The sequence below is a fragment of the Lutra lutra genome, chromosome 1 (genome assembly GCF_902655055.1).
Source record: "Lutra lutra chromosome 1, mLutLut1.2, whole genome shotgun sequence".
Lineage (NCBI taxonomy): Eukaryota > Metazoa > Chordata > Mammalia > Carnivora > Mustelidae > Lutra > Lutra lutra.
In genome coordinates this window covers 143,141,393-143,162,551 of record NC_062278.1, presented here as the reverse complement: position 1 = coordinate 143,162,551, position 21,159 = coordinate 143,141,393, and the positions used below count along the sequence as shown (strand labels likewise).

Genomic DNA, 21,159 nt, shown 5'->3' with positions numbered 1-21,159 from the left:
GCTAAAGGATATCCTTGAAAGAGAAGAGAGTTGGATCAAGAAAAACATGTAGGTTGCAAGAAAAGATAGTAAGCAAAGAAATTGGCTAACATAATGGGAAATCTACATAAGCACTGTTAGTAAAACACCACCAACTATAATGGTAACTCCTTTTCTTTCTTCCCTCTCTCTCTCTTTTTTTTTTTTCCATTCACTATTACTACCATTCCCCCACCCACTTAGCCTCTGGTAACCATCCATTCTTTTTCTATAGTTAAGAGTTTTTTTTTTTTTTTTTTTTTTTTTTTTTGGTTTGTCTCTCTCTTTCTCCCTGCCCCTTCCCCCCACCTTGCTCATTTGTTTTGTGTCTTAAATTCCACTTATGAGTGAGATCATATGGTATTTTTCTTTCTCTGGTTGACTTATGTCACTTAGCCTTATACCCTCTAGGTCCATCCATGTTGTTGCAAATGGCAAGGTTTCATTCTTTTTTATGGCTGAGTAATATTCCATCATATATCTATACCACATCTTCTTACTCCATTCATCTATCAGTGGACGTTTGGGCTGCTTCCGTAGTTTGGCAGTAACTACTTTGGTGTGTTTATTAAAAATAATAGTGAACTACTGTACCATAATAGCATGGGGTAAGGAGGAAGTAGAAGTAATATCTTTTGTAGTCTTTGTATTACTCTAGAGAAGGATAGAAAAAAAAATTTTTTGAGTATAGTTGACATACAATGAATGTTACCTTAGTTTTAGGTATACAACCTAGTGATTTGACAAGTTTATACATTATCCTATGTTCACAAGGAAAGCTACCATCTGTCCCATTATATGAGTATTACAGTATCATTGATTGTATTCCCCTTGCTCTGCTTTTTATAAGGACTTACTCATTCCATAACCAGAGGCCTGTATCTCCTTCTCCACTTCACTCATCTTACCCACTCTCCTCCCCTCTAGCAACCATCACTTTGTTCTCTGTATATATAGCTCCAATTCACTTTTTTGCTTGTTTATTTATTTTTTAAGATTCCATTTATGAGTGGAATCATATGGTATTTGTCTTTCTCAGTCTGATTTATTTCACTTAGCATAATGCCCTGTAGGTCCATCCATGTTATTTCAAATGCCACAATCATATCTTTTTTATGGCTGTACATTATTCTATCCTATATATATACCACTTTTTTCTTATCCATTTGTCTTTTGTTGGGTACTTAAGTGTTTCCATGTCTTGGTTATTGTAAATAATACTATAATAAACGTAGGAGTGTATATCTTTTCAAGTTAGTGTTTTTGTTTTCCCTGGATAAATACCCAATAGTAGAATTATGGGTCATGTGGTATTTCTAGTTTTAATTTTTTGAGGAACCTCCATACTGTTTTCTACAGTGGTGGTACCAATTTTCATTCTCATCAGTAGTGCATGAGGGTTCCTTTTTCTCCAAATCGTGACCAACACTTGCTGTTTCTTGTCTTCTTTTTCTTTTTAAGATTTTGTTTATTTGAGAGAGAAAGAGAAAGAGCACAAGTCAGGGGGAGGGACAGAGGAAAAGGGAGAAGCAGACTCCCCACTGAGGATAGAGCCCAACTTGGGACCCAATCCCACAACCCCGAGATCACAACCCGAGTGGAAGTCGGCTGCTTCACCAACTGAGCCACCTAGGTGCCCCATTTCTTGTCTTTTTGCTGGTTGGATACACAAATTTAGGGATAACCTCCATAGTAAATGAATGACTTCCAAACTGGTAGGGAAATAAAGAAAATTCAATAAATTGATACAATAAATAGCAAGAAAGAAGGGAGAAAAATGCCAAGGAAAAAGTGTGGCCAGTATAAAACAACAATAATAAAATAATACAACTGAAATAGATCCAAGTATATATTTAACCATAATAAAGATAAATGAATTAAATTCTCCAATTTGAAGACAAAGATTGCCAGATTGCATAAAAGTACAAGCTCTGGCAATATGTCATTTATAAGCAGCATACCTAAAACACAGTGACTCACAAACCATGAAAATAATGGATGGCAGCAGCTATATGAGGGAAATATGAATTAAATCAAAGCTAAAGTAACAACATCCATATTAGGTAAAACAAGATATTAAGATGAGTCTTTAAAAAAGACTATGCCATCACCATTGGCCATTTGGGCCAAAATTTAATGACCTAATTATTGGGCCAAAATTTAATGACCTAAAAATTTATCTTTATCTATGCATTTCTGTTGAAATGCACCATATTTACCAAATTAGTTCAACCATTTTTTAAGGGTGTTCTTACACATTTTTGAGGTGTCAATAACTCTTTTATAAAGGATCCTACTTAACAAATCACTGCATCAGTGTGCTAAATGGTGATAATATGACCTACAGGGGCAGGGCTGTACCCATGGGTATTCATTAATACTTAGAGAATAGTTGGCAATTCTTGCTAATCAACAGCTTCTAAGTCTGTCTTTCTAATTCTTGGGAAGTAGTTTGTCCCCCATGAGATTCTCTAGGCTGAAATCAAATATACTTTTGAACCAATTTTTAATCACAGTGAAAATTGCCCAAGCAGATTGAATTTTAAACTTGCTTCATGTAGCTGTATCATAATTACACATGCCTTTTAAAATATAATATCAGCAGGGTCTTTAAGGATTATTATTAAGTTTAGAAATGAGATGGTATAAAGCGAGCTCTTTCACCCCTCCTTCAAACACTTTTTCTACACACAAAGTTATGTAGAAATCTTAATCCATTTAACATTCTGTTAAGGTTTCAGATACTTCTTCCTCCCTTCTTAACTGGCCCTTGCTTACAGAAAACAGCCCCGTGTTCTTACTAATCAGGTCAAACCAATCTCTTTGTCAATAGCAGGGCCCAAATAGATAACTGTGGGATGAGTCTCCCCTCTGTCCAGGAGAGAAGCCAAATAGTGTAACCCTACAGTAGGGACAGGAGCAGGGTTACACAGTGTGGGTGGAAAATTGCTCTTGCTCATGCATAGAAGCAGATCAGTTTTGGGTACTAGCTCCTCTCAGCTGAGTGCCTTGCCCAGAAGGGGGTGGGGCTGGTAGCCTGAGAAACTGGGTATTTTTCCCAGGCTTCTGGGTCACTGTTTGCCGCCTTTCAATGCCCTTTAAAAAGCACCTCGAGGAAACTTCTCATTGGCAGCTGTAAAACCTGCCAGTTCCAGGGGAAGAATCTGGGCAGGACCAAAGAATTTCCTTCCCTCTCTCTTTTTCAGGGCTCATAGAAAGTGGGATTCAGGACATTCATTTTAGACACAGGGCCAAAAGGTAGCAGTTTAAAACGTGTTTTGTTCTGTTTGGATTTTTAGGCTTCAAGTAATCTGATTTCCTTGCTACTTATTATGTAAAACAATTTTAATCACATAGGTATTTTCCTGATATTTAATAGTTTGGACCAGAGCACGATGTTAGCAATACCTTACTCCCAGAATGCTGTGAGTGATAGTTCCATCTGAGAATTTTCTTTAGAAAACCACCGACTTCTCACAACAAGAGTCTATTCTATTTGACTTGAGTCATTTATTCCAGATTTACAGCTATCAATTCTGGAACTTTTTTTTTTTTTGACTGATTTGTTTAGGTCAAATAAAATGTGAATCCATTTTAAAGGTACATTATGTACCAGATGGTTCAGTTTGTTTGTGAGCCCATGTGTATAATTGAGCCCCTTACCCATTTCAAATGATTTTTTCCTTTTATTTTTGTTAATTATCAAAGGAATAACATCCTTATTGTTTAAAAAAAAAATCAACAACACGGAAAATTTTGAAAATAAAGGGACCTCATTCCAGTGTTACTCCTACAGCACCACTCATCGTTTGTAGGCTAGCTTGAAAAACCAAAAGAGCTTTTCTGCCACATGTGGCCATACTTCTGGAATTCTAGAATGTCAAATTGGAAAGGAACATAGAGATCATTTATTCAAGCCTTCTCAATTCCAGAGAGCAATATTTAACCCAAAATGGGGAGGTAACTTGTGTGAGGTTATCATTTCAGTATGCTCACGTCTTGGCCTTGAACCCAAGTGCAGGTCATCTCAGACCTTTTCTGGGATATCACACAGCTGATGAGTTTTTAATCTTTAGCCATTCACTTTTAATATCTTTTATTATTATTTTATTTACAAAAGCAAAAATGTTCAGTGTAGAAACTCATCCATCATCTTGCCACCCACCATCAAAATGTTGGTGTATTTCCTTCCGGCCATTTTTCTGTGTCACTGTTGTACAAAAATGGGATGAGACTTCACACTATTTTGTGCACTGCCTGTTTTTCCTTAATGTGTGATGAACATTATTCCATGTCACTGAACATTATTCCTTAAAATTATTTTTATAGTTATATGCCAATATACTCTCGATGTACCATATTTTAAGTTCTATTAACATCCATTTAAGAAAAGCATCAATTTCGGGGCACCTGGGTGGCTCAGTGGGTTAAGCCGCTGCCTTCGGCTCAGGTCATGATCCCAGGTTCTGGGTTCGAGCCCCACATCGGGCTTACTGCTCAGCGGGGAGCCTGCTTCCTCCTCTCTCTCTGCCTGCCTCTCTGCTTACTTGTGATTTCTCTCTGTCAAATAAATAAAATCTTTAAAAAAAAAAAAGAGAAAAAGAAAAGCATCAATTTCTCAACAAAAAAAAGGTGTTGTCTTGAACACAGCTGAATACAAAATCCTTGAATAATTTGCATGCTGTATGAAAACTCTTAAGTTCAGAAATCATAGTCGTTCCATAATTTGGAAAATTCTTGGAAAACTTTTTAGTGAATCTTTAAAACCCACTTATATCATGTCACTAGATTAGAAATGCTATAGTTAAAGTAAATAAAATCATATCACTTCAGAGAACAAATGTGTTTATCTCTGACTTGGTCAAAGATGACTTAATCATTAAGCTAATTTGCCACACCACTGTTTTATTAGCCATCTGCAAAAAGTGTTAGAGTAATCTGCCTTATTACTTGGTAGATAAAGCTTCTGCCATCCAATCATCTTTCATAATGCAAGTAAAATAAATAATAATAGTAAAAATAGAAGCAGCTACTATTTATTGAGAGGATACAGCATGCCAACATTGTGCCGAGCTCTTTGCAGACACTATACTTGATCTTCACAACAGTTCAAGAAGGTAGGCTCTAGTGTTATCCCCACACTAGAGAAAAAAGAATTGTAGCTCAGAGAGGTTGAGTAACCTGCCTGAGGTGGCACAGATAGTGAGTGGCATAATACAGACTTGAAATCAGACCTGCCTCACTCCGAAACTCAAAACTGGGCTAACCTCTCCAAAGTTATTCTGATGGATTTTTTTCTCGCTCATTTAAATTCTTTTAGGCATGGTAGTTCTTAACCTTTTGGGAATTGTGGAACTATTGGAAATCTATACTCCTTGCCTAGAAAATGGTGTATTTGAAAATAAATGCATAACTTTCCATCAAATTTCAGACATCACAATCTGTAGAGAGAGAACTTGAACAATATCATTTGGGTCTTCACAATTGTTCGGTCTTCTGGAATCATTTGCAACAAAACAAACAACCCTGTAAGAAGAACTCGTGAAATATTTATCAACTAAAATTCTGACCTTTTTGCGGAAATAGAGTATTAGTAAATGGAAGCAGAGAGGGCAGGAAGCATTTGCTACACATTTCACCTGTTCTCATTTGTTTCTGGGACCAGCCAGCTCTGGAGGGGACCCCTAAAAATTTCAGTACTAACACTGAATCCTAACCACAGAATAAGTCCGCAAACATGCTCTCACAGCCGAGTTACTAACTCTCTAGATACTCAACACTTACTTAATGAAATACAAACTGAAAGTTTCATGTTCTTCCTGTTTAGAAGAGGTTAGGTTAAAGGAACAAAGAAAAAGCATATAAATATTCGTCTGTACAACATGTTGGGAATATAAAAAGAAATATGATGCAAAAAAATTGTGAACATTATAAAACCCACACAGTGGGTTTTATGCCCACAAATCACTTCTATGCCCCCATTGTTAGTGGATATAATTGAGAGTAAATTGTTTTTTAGTGCATTTTTTTCTGATCATCTCTAAACTCTATGATGCTCCCAATGATGTTAGCTTTATAATTTATGTCAGTCAATTTATTTAACATTGGGTGATATAGAACAAGAAAAAATTTCTGCTTAAATTTAGAAAGATAAATAAGGCTGTTCTTTTCACGTTTCTATTTTGCTATTAGAATGACAGAGTTCACCAAATAATATACTCTAAAATCCCATTAGGAAAATGTGCTAAAAAGAATCTCCTTAAAGACATAGAAGAACATTCTTTTTAAGGGAAGTCAGAGCAAGTAATGGGGCAGTGGGTAAGACATTAAGCATGGGTGATTTATGTGGTTTGAAATGATTTCTTAGAACGGAATGACTAAAATTTTTTTATTTAACTTAAAATTTTTATTTTGTGAATTATTTTTTAATTAACACATAATGTATTATTTGGGTGATGGTATTAAGGAGGGCATGTGTTGTGATGAACACCAGGTGTTACATGAAACTAATGAATCATGGAGCACTACATCAAAAACAAACGAATGGCTAAAATTTAATGCTTTTGCTGTTTACCAAACTGTATTTTGAAAGTAAAAATGTGGTATCGTGCCCCCCAAATACAAATAAATACATTCTCAATTAATATTTGCATTACAAGCACTTACATAAAAACTGGATACCTTGATTCTTTTTCTTTTAGGATATTTATAATGTGCAACATATTTGAGAACTAAAGGCCAGCCCATGTGGAGTGGACATCTGAAGCTCTGTCTAATGTCTTCTTTCTTATTATGTCACTCTTACTGGTTTGGAGTTTGGGCTTTCTTTTTGGACAATAGGAATCTAATTCTCCCAGGGTTTAGTGTTAGGTATTCACAGAGGAATATCCATTCTTATAGGCTACTGATATGGCATTTACTGCACTGTGGGGGAAGGGGAGGGTGCCTTGACTCAGTCGGTTTTACCATTTATAAACAGTCTGATGGAGGAAATTGGAAGTAATAGGCTAAATTATTAGCAGTCAGTGAATGAACTAGTATCCTACTGAGTGGTCTGAAAGAGTTGAAAGTGCTTAACTCACTGAGAGGCAATGATATTGCAATTGGGGAGAAGAAAGCTACTTTTTTCTTCATACCCAAAGGCAATTGAATATAAATGACAGGGCATAATTTCAGTCTTCTGTAGAAGTAATGGGGTCTTGAGCTCTGTGAAGCATGCCTGAAAAGAGCTTGAAAGTAAAGCAGTCGACCAAATTAAGCTGCTTCGTCTTTTAGGAACAAAAGATGATGCTGAAATAATTTGTCTGGCAGGTATTATCAGCCCACCATGCCTACTGTCCTTTAGCCCAAAAGTTTTTTTTTTTTTTTCTTTTACCTTGCTACCTTTTTTTCAGAACCTTGAGTCCTAGGCCAGCCCCAGAGCAGCTTATTAGCAATGCAGAGTCTCAGGCTCTACCTCAGAGCTGCAGGGCTAGAATCTGCACTGAACAAGATGTCCAGGTGACTCGTCACTGTCTGAGAAGCTCTGGTGGAAATCAATGGAGCAATGACTGGGTAATCGCCACCATTATGGCCCTGATGGGCTCCCATTGAGCTCCCAAAAGTGCCTAATCTTTCTCTAAAGGCAAATATCCTCGCTGGGACATCTGACCTGCTAGTGTAGAAAAGTATAGGATTATAAAGTTTCTTGGGTTCCTTCCTAATGAGATTTCCTTCCCTCGCTCCCCTATTTCTTCCAAATATCACATAGTCCCATAAAGTCTAAGTAGTAACGCAATTAAGTGAGATTTGTGAATCTATGACACTTAAAAACCCCATGACCCACACTTTACCCCAGTTTTATCCTCTTTCCCCCAAAATTATTTCTAGAATGACAAATCAGGAATTAAGTGATTTCACAATTCCCCACCTTTGCCCCCCTTGCTCTCTCTGGAGGCTAGGCAGTGCTCTATCTAGGCCAAATGAGTAAAGACTCTGAAAGAGAATTATTAATAAGCTGGAGAGCATACAAGCTGGTCACTGATGAGAGGAAGATGGTTATACACATTAGTCACTATTAAGTACAAAACTCTAATTCATAGTTTCATAAAATGGAGAGGACCTGGTTTCCTTTTGACACAGTTTCTATCCAGTGACAACCAACCCAGAGTAAAGGAATGCATTCGTATAAGCTGTATGAAGACTTTCAACTTATTTTTAAATGCCTTTCTCTGAGAATCTAAAGACTGTATGCTTTCTTTCTTACTGACTGACGCGAGAAGATAATAGTTTGCAGAGAAATTCAGTGAAGCGGATGATAGAATGCTTTAAAAATGTGTTTCAGAGAGTAAAGCAATAATAGTAATGTCAAAACAGCATCATCACATTCTCCATCCCACTTACACCAGCACTGGGTCTGGCACATCCATTTCTCCTCATCAGCCAGACGAAATGGAGTAGTAGAAATCAATCCTTTATTTCACCGAATCTTATAATACAGTTCTCTCCTCTCTGCCTGTTAATAAAATATCCCCCTTAGAAGGAAGCCAGAATTTTCCTAGGCAGTTTAGACTTTCTGACATAGAGGAAAATTGGGAAAGGGAGGTAGCAAAGGAATATAGAAGTGAAAAATTAACTTTCAGGGTCAAAATTCCTATCTCAACAGATTAGTCTGATTATTTTTTAAAGCATAATGTTGATACCAGTGTTTTGAATTGAGTTATAAGTAATGATTTAACTGAAGTTGTGTTGTCTCCTCAACCCTCAGCAACACTAAGAAACCAAATCACTTTTTGAATTCATATTTCTCACTGATGCTAACAGAATACATGGGATCATCAAAGCCCCCAGATTGGGTGAGATCTCTCAGGCTATCAGAGGCAAGTGTTTGATAAAGAAGAGAAGGTAGGAAAAGAAAGGTTTTGCTGGGAAGATTGAAGGCAGGATTCAAAATCAAATTGAATATCCCTTTGCAGTGCCTTCCAAACCTACTTAGGAACTGAGTGATGGAGGTGACCAAAGTGTTCAATACTGAAGAAAGAGACTCGAATCTGAACTTCCCAGTCTCTGCTGTCTTTAAGAACGATGGCAAGTCTTTATTCACACAGTGCCTAGCACATAGACAAGCACTTGGTTAACGTTAATTGAAGAAATGGATCAAAAGGAAGCAATCACTGTGTGGACTTCATCCTTGCTCTTTTCATACATTGAATGGGTTTCCTTTTCCACACATGAGACTTAGTTGTGTAGCACTTTGGGCGCAATTGCTGGTGCAGTTTTGGAAAATGCCATGCACTACTCTACCTTTCATATAGTGCTATTGAAAAATAAAAATCAGGCTTCAGTCTGGAAAGCCCTGATTCTCTTTGTCATTACTTTTATAATCCTGGGAAAGATGTTTATTCTCTTGGGCTCTTAGTTTCCTTACTCTAAAATCATCATCTTTTACATCTTGTCACATTCTAAAAACCTATAAATCTGGCCCAAAGATTTTAAGTCTGTCTCTAAACAGTGTTGGAGATAACAGACTGGGAATTGTAAGTGAAGGAGATCATAAATTCTTTTTGAAAAAAATCTCATCTAAAACTCATCTTCTTTGCTTGAAAGCAAATGTAGATACTCTTTGGGGAAGCCATACCCACCAATGTAATGCCAAACATAGGTCTAGTTTTAAAGTGTTGTAAAAAGCATATTCCATTATTTTTCATAACAACCTTATTGAGCTATAATTCACATACCATCCAACTCACTCATTTAAAGTATGTGTACCATTCAGTGTTTTTTAAAAAAATATGGTCACACTGTTGTGCAGCAATCACCACTAACTTTAGATCATTTGTACCACCCCCAAAGGAAACCTGGTTCTTAACACTCCTCATCTCAACCCCCCAACCCTAAGCAACCACAACTCTACTTTGTGAATTTGCCTGTTCTGGAAATTCCGTATATAAATGGAGTCATATAATATATGGTCTTTTCTGACTGGATATTGTTCACTTAACATTCTCAAGGTTTATCTATGATGTAGCATGTACCGGTATTTCTTTTTATTGCTGAATAATATTCCAGTGCATGGATATATCATATTTCATTTTCCATTCATGAGCTGAGTAACTCTGGGTTTGTTGCATCTTTTGGCTGTTATGCATAACGCTGCATTGAACATTTATGGGCAAGGTTTTGTGTAGACATGTGGTTTCCTCTCTCTTAGGTGTATACATACCTAGGAGTAAAATTGCTGGGTCATATGGTGACTTTATTTTTAACCTTTTGAAGAACTGCCAGACTGTTTTCCAAAATGCTGCAGCATTTTACATTCCTAACAGCAGGATGTAAGGGTTCCAATTTCTCCACATCCTCAACAGCAATTAATATTTTCCACTTTTGGGATTATTACAATCTTGGTAGGTATAAAATGGTATCTTCCTGGGATTGGGAGTTCCATTTCTCTTAAGGCCAAGGATGTCAAGCATTTTTGCATGTTTGTTTATTGATTATTTTTGTATCGTTTTTGGAGAAATGTCCTCTCAGATCCTTTGCCTGTTTTGAATTGTGTTGTCTTCATATTATTGAATTGTTTATATAGTCTAGATACAAGTGCCTTATCAGATAAATGATTTGCAATTTTTCTCCCATATATCCCAATGGAATATTGGGATATTCTGTTCTGTTCTATTCATTTACTTTTTTAGGAGTTTTGTTATCCTAAAGAATAGATACCTTGATCTCAATCCAAATAATTATCTATTATACAGAGACATGAAGAATCGATCTTTATTACTAAAACATCTGTGACATAATGGGACCATATAAAATCATGTACAATGTAAAATTAGCTAGTTCCTGCTAAGAGATTTTGCACTAGTGAGAAAATCAATCTCTAGGTTATGAAGAGAAATAAATTATCAAAGATATGCGATTGAAATTTCCCATAGCTTATCGTTGATAGATGGCTATGGAACACCAGTATGTGCCATGATTACATAAAAACAGTTGAGAGTTTCATTCTCATCTTATTGGGATTGATAGTCATGATGATAACACAAGAATTTAAAAAAAGAAAGCTAGATATACTGTAAGATCTTTGAAAAATCATTCCTTAGAGATTTTTGGTTCTTACCTTCTATGTATTTTTCAATGATTGAATAATTTTTCTTTACATGTTGGAAACAAAGAAGTGTAATACACATACATGTATATGTACATATATACATGTTTTCTTTCTTTTTAAGGATCTCTTTTACTAAAATCGATGATATTAATTATTTATGTGCCCTCCTCAGTTAATTAATTAAAGTCTTTATAAGAGCTATCCCAGGGTTAACTCATTCATTCAGCAAATAACTGTGCTGTCAACTTCAGGCCCTGGGTTAGGTGTTGGGACTAAGGTGGTGGATAAAACTGACCTTGATTATGCCTCATATGGAGCTTACAGACAAAAATCAAGTAAAAATACAAATAAATGTAGAGTTACACATTTTTAAATCTCTATGAAGATAAGGAAGAGATGCTAAGAGAGAATAATAGGAAAATCTATTTTAGACTAACAAGTCAGGGGAGTACTCTGACACATATGGACGATTCAATATAGCTAGTCAGGAAAGGAGGAGAGCATTGCAAACAGAGGCAACAGCATGTTCAAAGTCCATGAGGCAGGAAAGAGTTTGCAAGGAAGGGCAAGAAGAAGGTCAGTAGGGTAGATAGGTAGTAAGTGAGATAGAAAATGATAGGGGACACAATCTCAGAAGAGGGCAGAAGCTAGTTCACATAAGAGGCTGTAGACCACATTAAGAAGTTTGTATTATACTCAGAAAGTAGTCGAATCATTTTGAGGATTTTAGCAGAGGAAATGACATGTTCTGATGTAAACTTTAAAAGAACTTGTTGGCTGCTTCATAAAGATTGATGTGTGGAACTGAAGTAGAAATAGAACCAAGATGAGCAGTTAGGAGGCTTTTTGCCCTTGTTGGAACAGGATGTGATGGTAACTTGGACAAAAATGGGGCAGTGGAAAACCAATAAGGTTGAGTGCATTTCAGATTATTTTGAAGATACGGTGTCATGGTTAAGAGTGTGTGTTCTAAAGCCAGAGCGATTAGGTTAGAATATGAATTCCCCGCTCTCACAAACTATATGACAATGAGCAAATTAGCAATTACCTTCTCTATTTCCTTAGTAGTAAAATAGAAATAAAAATAGGAATCATCTCATAGAGTTGTTATGAAAATCAAATGAGTTAATAATGCTCTATATGCCTCATAAGTGTATTTGTCAAATAGTGAATGCTTTAATGTGTGGTTGGGAACGTTTCTCCTATTCAAAACAGTCAGCACTTGGAAGTGATCCAGACTTGTCCTGGACTGGCCATTGGATATCAAAACATTCAGTGACTCTGACTTTCCTTGGAGAGGTGGCAAATATGACAATACATATGGAGAGTGTCATCAAATAGACCATCTTTTGAATTTTACTCCCCCATTTACAAGTTGGCTGACCATGGAAAGTTAGAAGTGTTGGCAGTTGGTGCAGTTGATTTGAGCTGAAGAATCACGGACAACTCTCAGGTTTCTGTCTTGAACACCAAATAACCTGTGGGGCCATTTCTTGAGTGAAGGAAAGTGGAAGGAAGCATGTTTCTCAGAACCTTAGCTTCCTTGGGTGGAGGTTTATGTCTTCCTCATAGGTGGTGACCAGAAAAAATGCAGATAAATGCCTGGCATAGCACTTGGAATATGGTAGATGTTTTTCTTGTCTGCTTTGGGCTCTTCTCCCCTTCTTACATCAACTGTGAGCATCTCAACCACGCTGCCTAGACCTTCCATTTGTAGATTCAGACATAAGATGGAAACAGTGAGGTTGGTGGCAGGGCAGGGCCAGCACTAAGGTGAGGTGAGCAAGACCTCACTTATTTGGACACCAAAAAAATGAAGTAACCAAGATAAATATTTTAATACCATATCTTTTTTTTTTAAAGATTTTATTTATTTATTTGACAGAGATCACAAGTAGGCAGAGAGGCAGGCAGAGAGAGGGGGGGAGGCAGGCTCCCTGCTGAGCAGAGAGCCCGATGCGGGGCTCGAATCCAGGACCCTGAGATCATGACCTGAGTTGATGGCAGAGGTTTAACCCACTGAGCCACCCAGGTGCCCCAATACCATATCTTGAAAAGTCAAAAACAATGTAAAAAATCCATGACAAATGACATATTGTATGTTTAATAAAGATAGAACAAGTATCACTGTTGTCTCCTCTTGTCTCTAGCTCTAGCCCTCAGTATGGCACCACGACAAGCAAAGGAAAAAAGCTTCCTCTCCTGGGCCTCCAAGAGTCTTTCTCACTTCTTCTAAAGTTGGTAGCTAAGAGCCAGTCAGCAAATTTGTATACTCCGATGGTCTCTAGAGTCTAAAGAATGTGTTCCAACAGCCTGTGATCCTGGGTACACTGAGGACTGGGGGCTGAGGCTTCTACTAGCCCAACCCCCAACCTTCTGCTATCAGTTGCACTGTGGGAGTTGGAGCAAGGTTCCTGGTTTCGCCCCACCTCGGTAAACGCAGACCCTTGTGACCCTGGAATTGTTGAGCAAACACAAAGTGGAATAAGCCAATGCTCTATTAAAGGCTGGGGTTTAAAGGTCAGCTTTGTGCTTATCGGCTACAGGGCCTAGTTCACTACCTAGATGACTCTCAAGGTTGTTTCGCGCTTGCAATATGGACTGAGAAGATGAGCATTTCCTTTCAGCGTGGGTAGCTATTTGCTTTGCAAGGAGCTGTTATTGTCAGCACGAAAACAGCAGGTCAGGAGCAGGCTGAAGAGGAATGGAGGTAGGTCCTGGGGCAAGGAATGGTTCCTTCTGATTTTGACATAAGAAGCTGAAGGTCCATGTGGTCCATGTGGTGGCTTGTGGCTTTCAGCTCTTTCCCATGAAAAACCAACCGAACATTTCCCACTGAAACGATTTGGTGATTCAGACATTGTCAGTAGGTAGATAATGAGTAATTAAAGGACAGATTTGTCAAAGATCCTATCTGTCATGAAGAAACCGGTTAGGGAATTTTGAGCAGGCAGGTCACTTTTCCTCTAACGGAAGCTGGGTATGGGAAGCCAATTTTTAAAAAGTTCTATTAAGTATTTTTATCTTAATTTAAAGAAAAAAATCTTCCTAAGTTTGAAGACGTTTTACTGCAAATGTGGCATCCCATCATAATGAACATTTATGAATGATTTTGGGTGAAACCATGAGTAAAGAGAGTCACATGAATTATTCCGAGGCTGCTGCTGAATGCCACCTCCATGTCAATGGCACTTTAAGATTGCAACATTTGGTTTGGTGACCTTCATACCAGTTGCCTGCATGTACCTTAATCTCGCTCTCAAAAAAGCTGAGGCTGCTGTAGACTGGTCAGTTGTTTTTGTTTTGTTTAGTTTTGTTTTTTAACCCAGTTTTTCATTTACCTACTACTTTAGTACACCCGGTTTAATTTGTACAAAAGGATAAAGTTCATAATTATATAACACAGAAACCCATCTTTGAGTTTTTAGGAAAAATAAGTGCAAGCCTGTCATGAATTGAGACTGAAAATCCTCTGAGGTACATCACGTGGTACACTTTAAAGAGTAAAAGTGACGAATGCTTCAGAAAAATTGGATATTACAAAAAATGTAATAAAGTAACTTCTTGTTAGAAGGTAATTTTCAGGCTGAAACTTATAACTAAAAGTTTAGAGGCAGAATAAATGTTGGGACAAGTCGACTTTTTTGAGGGTTGCAATCTGTAAATATGGGGTCTGGTGTAGATCTTGCTGTCTAGTTGCCTGTCCCTCTGCAGGAATCACTTTTTGAATATCCCTTTATTTCTCAAGAATGAATGCAAAGACTTTCAGACTTTAAGTAAATTGTGCATGGTGCCTGGGGTGCAGTTGTGCAGGATACCCATGGAACTTATTTCTTAAAGAATTAAACAACATTTTTAATTGTCTAAGTAAGAATAGAAAGTAACTAAGTTGTGATTCTTTGAAGAGATCTAGTGTCCTTCCATCCTTCTTCCTTTCCTTCCTTCTTTCCTTCCCTCCTTCCTTCTTTTCTTCCTAGGTAACTACCTAGCTAGCTAATTCTCCTCCCTCTTTCCTTCTTCTCTCCCTCCCCTCTCCTCCCTTCTTTCTTTGCTCAGTCATTCTTATTATGTCCATTTGAGGGCTTAGAGTATCTTATTTTTACCTCCTTAATTATTAGTTTTAAATCAAAGCAATTAGTCCAACTAAGAACCAAAAAGCCAAGTTAGTATCTTTTCTAAACCTTCTTCTATTTGTCCAAACTTAATCTTCTCTTTTCCCTGTATTATAGTTATCACCAAAACTAGTGTTTATGTAAAAATTCTCAGTGGTATATGCCTCCTCCTTTGACGTAAGATGTATGTGAGATATCCTCACATATATGTTATATAATTATATACAATTGACTGACCAATATCTTGTATTTCTTAAAATGGCTAGCCCATTTTGAAAAATCTATACTTAATATCTCTAAAACAAATGTGAATAGTCACAGAATTTGTGGACAGCATCATTCAGAAAACCATTAACCTGACTCTGTTTTCAGGAAAGAATGTAAAAAATTCCACTGCAAATTATAGCTGTTAGACTAAATGTTCGTCTATTAATAAGCAGGGAGAAAAATTGAGTTACTTTTCCCTGCTGGGCTAAAATATAGAACTGCTATCGTTTCTCCAGTGGTGTTCTCCAGCGTGGGTTACTGGGTACTGTCAGAAAGCTCATTTCTATCGGTCACCCACTGCACCTTCCTGGGGGATGGATGGTGTGGCGATGATAGGATATATTGAATTTTCATGTGAGAGTGGCCTGCCCCGATCTCAGAAATGAGTCATGCATATATGAACCTACGAAAACAGTTGGGATCAGGTTTAAAGCAAAGAAAACTCATTATACTGGTATCAGTGTTCACCATGTTTCTACCAAAACATGTCTGTGGTTAGCTTGTATTCAGGAATCTGAACTCATCATTTCTAAAGTACGTTTGGTTCCCTCTTGTCCTGTTTTTGCTTGTTATTGACCGGCTTCGTAGCCACTGCTCGTTGCTTCTCTAGCCAGCCATGTGCCTTCCCATGACTCCTGTCCGATCAACTACAGAACTGCCTTGACCTTCAAACTCAGGCCATGCCTGCTTTGTCTTCCTTCTGCCTTACCTTTGTCCTTGACCTCATTTGGGCTGATTTGTTTGCCATTCTCTAAATCCGTAGCTCCTTGGCCTGTCTTTGTGCAGGCTCCTCTGTCATTTATTTTTAACTGTGGGCACATGGTCCTCCACTGTCATCTGCTAGCTTGCATTCTCCTTCCTTCTGAAAGCCGGCTGTGGAACTTTTCTTCTCTGAAAGGACCCAGAGATATTAGATTTTGTACTGAAGACTTGCGAGCTCTTGACCATTGTAATATATATTTAGTCAACCAATGTGAAATTGTTGCAAACTTTCAAGGACCAAGATTTTTCTTTTTTATAGGTTTTGTAATCTCATGACAGGTGCTTAACGGGGTGTGTCTCGGTTCAGGAAATGAACTTCCAGGTTGTGGCCCTGGCACAACGGAGTGTAAACAAGTCTATTTTACTCAGGACCTGTACAGTAAGGCTGCTTCTACATCTGACGAAACAGACCAGGGAAAGACCTGCTTATCTGTGTATTTTAGCTTTCCTAATTGATAACATTTGTCTCCAGAAAATTATTTATATAGTTATCTCAGGTGGTCATTAATACTACCCACAGTGTAAATTTCATTTTGTTTTACCTCTTTTGGCAGTGTTGTCTTTCTCAGAATTAAGCAATACTGTTTGTTTTAATGGAGACTTTTGCTGTCTCAACCATTTTTAAGTGTACAGTTCAATGGTATTAAGTACATTGATATTATGCAACCATAACTGCCATCCTTCTCCAGAACTTTTCATCTCGCAAAATTGGAATACTGTACCCATTAAACAATAACTCCCCATATCCCCTTTTGCCAGCCCCTGGCAGCCAATATCCTACTCTGTGCCACTATGAATTAAACTACTCTAAGTACCTCACATAAATAGGGGTATTTGGGTGGCTCAGTGGATTAAGCCTCTGCCTTCGGCTCAGGTCATTATCTCAGGGTCCTGGGATCGAGACCCGAATCAGGTTCTCTGCTCAGCAGGGAGCCTGCTTCCCCACCTCTCTGCCTGCCTCTCTGCCTACTTGTGATCTCTCTCTCAAATAAATATATAAATAAATAAAATCTTTAAAATAAAATAAACTACTCTAAGTACCTTGCATAAATAGAATCACACAGTATTTGTCTTTTTGTGACTGACTTATTTAAGGTAGCATCATGTCCTAAAGTTTCATTCATTTTGTACCATGTGTCAGAATTTCCTTTCTATTTAAGGCTAAATAGTGTTCAACCAATGGACACTTTTTAAAGAACTTTGCAACGGCATTTTGACCCATGACTAGTGTTTATATGCATTTATGCTGATTATTTCATATATACAAGTATTTTTAAAATAGTTGTTAGGTTATACCCTTGTCTTTTTGGTGGTCCCTGAAATTAGATTGTGATAGTATTAATCAGATTTTCCTTAAATTCTCCAGGTCACCAAAACATTCACAATTACATATAGGAAAAGATATATCTTTTATATTTTTTACATCAAAAGAGAAAAGACTTTCCAAAAATAAATAAAATTGCTATTTCCATCACCAAAATACAGATTTAATTAATCACTTGTCAGCATTAGACACATTTCAGACATTTACAAATATTAAAAATAATTTTTTTAAAGATTTTATTTATTTATTTGACAGAGAGAGCGATCACAAGTAGGCAGAGAGGCAGGCAGAGAGAGAGGAGGAAGCAGGCTCCCTGCCGAGCAGAGAGCCCGATGTGGGCCTCGATCCCAGGACCCTGGGACCATGACCTGAGCCGAAGGCAGAGGCTTTAACCCACTGAGCCACCCAGGCGCCCCTAAAAATAATTTTTAAATATACAATAAAATTTTCATTATTAAAGTGATCATATTACAAAACATTTGGAGAACAGGTATTAGAAAAAATCATTTATAATTCCATCTCCCAAATATAACTTAGAATTTTAGTGTCTTTTTCTCCAAGTCTTTTTAGCCTACACATATTTTTATTACAGGATTTTAATTGTGGTATGTTAGATATGCCCTTAATACTTTAAACCAGAGAGAGCTGCAAAAACAATATGAGCACTCATTTGACTAAACTCAAAAGCATGTTGGGCAGCACTATGGGAAGAGCACAATTCATGTGTTGGGTTTGTTTGTTTTTTTTAAAGTATGTCATTACAGCAAGCTTGTTTTTATTTTTGTTTTTTAAGATCTTATTTATTTATTTGATAGAATGAGAGAGAAGAAGAGCACAAGTAGGGGGAATGGCCGGCAGAGAGAGAAGCAGGCCCCCTGCTGAGCAAGGGGCCCAATCCGGGACTTGATCCCAGGACCCCAGGACCATGACCTGAGCCAAAGGCAAATGCAAATGCTTAATAATTGACTGAGTCGTCCAGGCACCCACAGTTAATTCATGTTTTGACACCAAGGTTCTGCTGGTCTCCGTGATTAGGGATGACTGGGTGAGCAGTGGGCATACTCTGGTAACCTCATCAGAGCTAGTAGGAGCCGTGTTGAAATTGGTCATATTTATGGAAAACAGATCTGTTGCTGGGAAGAAAGATGGAAACAGGGAAAAGCGGAATTGAAAGATGGAGACCCCGTGGGCGCCCTGGCAACCCTGGCTCTGCATTTCTTCCTCAGAGTTTGAGGATGTCTCACTATCCTTCCACTAAAGCCCCTTTTTGATTAGCTTTGAAAACTGGGGGTCCGAGTCTCCTCAGTGAAAGAGACCTGAATAATCTGCTTTGCTTTGACTTATTTATGCCCTGTTTGGGTTGTCTGAATGATTTACTAGCTTGATACTCTTCAAGCTGATACTACTACTCTTCCATGAAATTTCACCCAACAAGCCGACAGGTGTAGTTTCCCCTATGGCTCTATGACTGGCATTTAGTAGGTGCTTAATAAATGCTTACTGAATAAAGTAGTCTTAATGACAAAAATTCTCTTCCCTTGAAGCCTGTAGTGGTCTTGTTGGGCAGCAAGAAGCAACTATTTGTCTCTTTGTAGTTCAAAATCCTGTGATACCATTCAGGTGACCACTGAAATATGAATCCTTTTTTTCCCACCCCTTCCCATTTGCAGAGCACTGACCACTGACAGATTCTCATGGCTTTCACTGGTGATTTATCATCTAATCGCTGCCCATCCCTTCCCCTTCAGGACTCAGTCCTTAGAGTGATGGTGTATAGTGCTTTAAATTTATATTAAGGGGGGCTACCATCATTTATCCTAAGGAAAGGGTCCTCATGTTACTGACTATACACAGGATAAGTCAAAGTCAAGTGGAAGAAGTAAAGCTATCCCTGTGTCATAATGGTTATTTAACTAAGATTTATTTAACTGACAGCTGGTAATTGAACTTAAAATTAATGTATTAACAGGACAAGATAAAACAAAAAGCATTCCCTCTGGGGTCAAGCTTTCCCCGTCACTGCAAAGAAAGGTGTGGGATGAGAACGCTCTGTCTAGGTTTACTAAAGTTCACTTAGACCATCTGAGTTGCTGAGATCGTTTCAAGTTCAGGGTTGAATGCATTTTTTTTTCTTTATTTAATGGTTAAATCTAGTTAATTGTTGCAGAGTGGTAGATTGTATAGGATATTTAATAATACATAAAATGAGTCAATAAGTTTTTCTTATAGTAATGTATTATAATTTATAACATTTATTAAATGCTTCAGATTTTCTCTTGATTTAATTAAAAAATCAGTTGTTTGAAATTCCATTGATTTGAGTTGAAAAGTAATTGGAAAGGGGATGCTATGCTTGCTAATTTTCTAATTAAAATAGATGTTGCTAAAAGTTTCATCTACCTTTGTTTTAAAATTGATTTCTTATAAAAAGGAGAGGCAATATTTGCATAATTGTGTTTCCTATATCATGAGAGACTGAAAGTTGCAAAAAATACTTTTCAAGGAGAACAATGGTATCAGGCATTTGCAGGAATGCTAGAATGCCTTCAGTATATGTTGAACTGTTACTTATTCCCTTTACGAAAATGGGGGTGTAATTAATATTATATAATATTATTATTTATTATTTGTTTACTTTTAATTACTTGTAAATTATTATAATTTACTTATAATACTTATTCTTTATTTATAATTATTGTTATGCACAGATGACCCAAAAGATTCACTGTACCACTACCCTATTTTATAAGTCAAGGAAATAGCACCATCAAGACCTCAGACTTTGATTAAGATCAGAGGAGAGGGAAATGGTGGAGGAAGGAAGAGGCAATGAAGGAGGAGACTATAATCTATGAATTCTGGGTTACCCTAAGTATGACTGTCCCTTCATGGTTCTAAAAGATCATGCTGTTCAGGAAATTCTGGGATATAGTCAAGGGACCCTTCAGTAAAACAGTCTGGAACCATCAGTTTAATCTCTTGATATTTACCTATTTGCCAAATTAGATAACAAAAATCCCCCACCTTTCTTCCCCAAATACCCTTAATGAATATATGCATGTCTCACCAATTAGAGTATTAGCTCCCTGAGGGAAGATACTACAGAAGATGGGCTTGTAAAGAAATAGTTCCACCTTCTAGACATTTAACTTCCTGTTGGGTGAGATAAAAAAAGAAAAGGAAAAAAACCACCTACCGAGATGGCTAAAACCTGAAACAGTATGTTCCAAGTGTCCATAAGGATTGGTAGTTTATCCATTTGTGTAAACTTGTTTAAACTACAAGAATTAGTGGGTATCTCCAGCTCTTACAGATGCTCAACTTCCTCAGGTTGAGGCTCTGCATCACTCTGACCTTTGCTTCTATCCTTGCTCCTTCTCTTGACTTTTCTGCCTCTCTGCCTTTTAAGGACCCCCGTGATTATATCGGGCCCATCCAGCTAAAGCAGGACAAGCTCTCCATCTTGAAATCCTTACCTTAATCACATCTGTAAAGTTCCTTTTACCATGTACTGTAACAAATTCACAGGTTCCAGGATGAAGATGTGGACACCTCTGGGGGCCACTATTCAGCCTCCCACAGCCATT

At 37.5% G+C, this 21,159-nt stretch overlaps 1 protein-coding gene across 14 annotated transcripts in view; it reads left to right on the top strand.

The window, feature by feature from the left end:
* THRB (thyroid hormone receptor beta) overlaps nucleotides 1-21,159 on the top strand; it is a 377,970-nt gene that overhangs the window by 25,834 nt on the left and 330,977 nt on the right. For 7 of the 14 annotated variants that reach the window (XM_047738231.1, XM_047738201.1, XM_047738153.1 and 4 more), the window contains exon 1: nucleotides 13,628-13,817. The exons of 6 other annotated variants lie outside the window; for them this stretch is intronic. The gene's annotated coding sequence lies outside the window, so the exon portion shown is untranslated. Of the gene's footprint in view, nucleotides 1-13,627; nucleotides 13,818-21,159 lie in introns of those variants that run through there. One more of the 14 variants, XM_047738239.1, reaches the window with a different exon arrangement.